Genomic DNA, 3,681 nt, shown 5'->3' on the forward strand with positions numbered 1-3,681 from the left:
TTTATTTAAATATATACTTCTTAAGTCATTTTTTATATTTCTACAATTATTTTTTTAAATAAAGCTAATCAGTACTGTTAAGGAAAACCCTTATTTTATTGACTTCTTCCAGACTATTTATTCGGTAATTTTATACATGACGTTTCGAAGTCAGACCGATTCCCTTATTTTAGTAAGATGGAGACGGAGGGTACACACCCTGTCTTCCTTTTAATTTTTTTATTTAACGTCTCAAAAATTTTCGATTTCAATATATAAACATCTACATAATGGCTTAAGATATCTAATGAGGGAATCGGTCTGATTCCGAAACGTCATGTATAAAACTACCAAATAAATAGTCTCGAAAAAGTCGATCAAATAAGGTTTTTCCCTACCAATACTAATTAGTTGTTTCCCACGCGTTAAATCAAGAAATTTTACATCCCGAAATTCTTTACATAAAATAAAGCTATCGTTAAATTGTAAGATAAAATTTGCAATATTTTTAAATAAAATACATAGTTGTTATTTTATTTTTTATATTTCTGCTATAATTTTTTGAAATAGAGATATCGTTCCAGTGGAAGGTAAAATATTCGATAATTTTTATTAAATTACATAGTTATCATTTAATTGTTTTTAAATTTAATTTTGTATATTATTACAAAATAATTTTTTTAATAAAGGTATCATTCCAGTTCAAGACAAAATGTTCGATATTTTTTATTAAATTACATAGTTCTCATTTAATTGTTTTTATTGCTAATTCTATGAAAGAACTTTTAATAATAAAGATATGGTTCCATTTTAAGAAAATATGTTCGATATTTTTTATTAAAATACAGTGTTTACTTCATTTTTTATATTTCAACAAAAGAATTTCTTAAATACAGATTTCGTTTCAGTTTAAGATAAAAGGTTTACATGATAACTTCTTCATTTATTTAAATTAAACAATTATTTTGATTAATAAATTCTTTTATAATTTTAAAATGTAATTTACTTATTCACTTTATCAAGATAAAAAAAAAAACTGATGAAACCGGCACTGCCGTGGCGTGCGTTATCACTTATATTTTATATCTCACAAACAGCTCGAACAAAAATATGTAAACTTTAACTACCATGTATTATACATATAAAAATCAATATTATTATTACCTTGCAATTAAACAACAATCAATGATTTTAAATATAATTATTTAATATTTTTACTTGCTATTCCCAGAAAAGAGTGACTCTATCCTCTGCAAACGTTTTTCGTTTCGACAAAATATGTTGTTTAAATAATATCTCTCGCACACGCCATGTCCGAGTTTTATTATAAAATTTTCCCTTGGGATGGTTTTTGCCATGCTTTTGATTTTCTTCACCTTTTGGCACGTAAAAGAAATTTAAGTTTTTCAGAGTATCCGTCATAACCTGACTTGCATCTAGGGGCCATACACCGCGTTCCACACATTTTACTTATTTTATTTTTAAAATTAATATTAATAATATTTCTTAATTCTTACACTTTGACTTGTAACACGCACGAAATCGATCAAATCAATTTTCCACCATAATCTTTCCTATTCTTGCCATATAAACATAGGCTGGAATAAGGAGCTTAGGCTGGAAAGACTCCCAGTGCCATCTGCTTTCCACGCTTCTATTTTTCTATTATAACTTACCTTTTTTATGAAATCCTATACATGTGTAACATTAAATTCCGAAGTACATATTTGCTCCAAAGAGCGTACTAGCTCCAAAAACTCTTTCTTTTTGTGTTCCCCACACAAATGTGAATACTTCATCACTTATAAAAATAGATTATTTCGCAGAGAATTAACGACCCATGTCGATACAATAAGAATTTATTCTTTTTTGTTTCCTTCAGTAATAGAATTATGGGTAAATTCATTAGCTGCCAAGGCAAGTCTCTACGCACACAGGAGCGTATCGCTAACACTAATTAAAGGTATCTCACTGAGACACCTTTTTTTAGAAGGGGGGAGGTGTGATGGAGTGATCCATCTGTGGACTAAAAGATGCACACCAGCGGCCTCTACAGAGCGCGGCAAAAAAATCGCGATTTAATTTGAATCTTCATATGAAGGATCACAAACCGGCAACAATCGTTGAATTCAGAAAAATTAAGAATTTGTATTCCTATGAATACGCTATTTTTCCTTCGTCTAAAAATCCCCCAACGGGAACAGAAAAAGTGTAAGTCCTATTCCTCTCAATCGACTTAGTAAAATTTAACGACAGCATTTATTTAAACTTTTTTTCATTATTTTAAATCTTTTTATACCTTATAAATTCGAAAAATATTATATTACACATATTTTGTGAACTTATTAAAAGGAATTAAATAAAGTCAAAATATGACCACTTCTGAGGAATACAAAATATCTCTGTGAGGTGCGTTACCGGTACAATTAGAAGTAATTAAATATCTTGAAAACACGTTCTCTTTGGGAGAATAGAAAACTGTGTGGCGGTCGCTATGGAAATAAAAGAGAATAAGTTTAGGAGGTATCTTATTCTTATTGTGGTATTTTAGACAGATGGAAAAATCGCGCATTCAAAATAATAGAATAATCTTCACTTTTGCGCTGAAATCTGAAAATATTAATTTTTCTCTATTCTACGCTTATTACCGGGAAGTTTAAATACAAAATTTAGAATAACTTTCGAATTCAAAAATCAGAAGTAGGATACAGGTTTCAGAAACTTCATATTGCAGAGCCTAAACCAAATGCAAGATGCCTATTACATAAAATAAGTATACATAATGCAATACTCCCTGTCTATCCTGGAATGAAATTAAGTTAGCCTGAACTTCTACGTAGCTGGAAAAAAGGAAGGAATAAGAAAGGCCGCTTTGGAAAGATTCAGAAAGGTTTCGGAAAAAATTCGGAAAGGTTCAGAAAGATGTAAATGGAGTGGGACACTTCGCAAAAGTTCGGAAAGGCATCGGGAAGCTTTGTAAAGAGATAGCATTCGGAAAGAAACGGAAGCAAAGTTCACATAGAAATCAGAAACAATCGAAAAGGTACTTTCTTTTCGATTCTTCCGCTAGGGAGTACATTTGACGACGCCCCACACAAATAAATTGCGTCGTTACGCCAAATTGTTTATTTAATAGATGAGTCACAGGCCTAATTCTAATATCATAAATGGGTTTTGGCGCCGGTGAGACCGGATGTAAAATGGACTTTGGGTTCATTTACATCTTTTTATGTTCACAAATAAAATATTGAGGATTTAGCGTCTAATACCTCTCTCTTTCTGTGTCCTACTACCCGAATCACAGCCCTTACAACAAACAACGCGACATTATTGTATCACTCATTGTATAGGTTTTTAGCACTGACACTTTGCACAACAATTTTTTTCCACTAAACACAAACAGTTTGCAACTGTACAGCGACATTAATAGGTTACATTTATACGAGTTAAAAATTTACATCACACGTCCTCGTAGTTCCTAGAATTTCTGCACGTAGCGCTATCATCTGGGAAGACATGCAAATTTGAAGCCAGTCGATCGCGTTTGTGGGCTTTTTTTCATTATCCCCGCTATACGCGTGCTATTTTGCTAATAAATTTCCATATACCAGGTGTATACATATGAAACCGGTATTGCCATCTAGCGGCCAGTAGGCACACTTGTAGGCACTGTCGGAACTTACCATTTGTGCTAATTGGCGT

General features: G+C 31.6%; 1 long non-coding RNA gene across 1 annotated transcript in view; it reads right to left on the reverse strand.

Moving 5' to 3' along the window:
- Positions 1–1,880, reverse strand: part of LOC117176837 — a 9,472-nt gene extending 7,592 nt beyond the window's left edge. The window contains exon 1 of the long non-coding RNA XR_004467625.1: positions 1,656–1,880. This is a non-coding gene — a long non-coding RNA (uncharacterized LOC117176837). The remainder of the gene's footprint in view (positions 1–1,655) is intronic.
- Between the last annotated feature and the right edge of the window lie 1,801 nt (positions 1,881–3,681).

The sequence above is a fragment of the Belonocnema kinseyi genome, chromosome 7 (assembly GCF_010883055.1).
Source record: "Belonocnema kinseyi isolate 2016_QV_RU_SX_M_011 chromosome 7, B_treatae_v1, whole genome shotgun sequence".
NCBI classification, from domain to species: Eukaryota; Metazoa; Arthropoda; class Insecta; order Hymenoptera; family Cynipidae; genus Belonocnema; species Belonocnema kinseyi.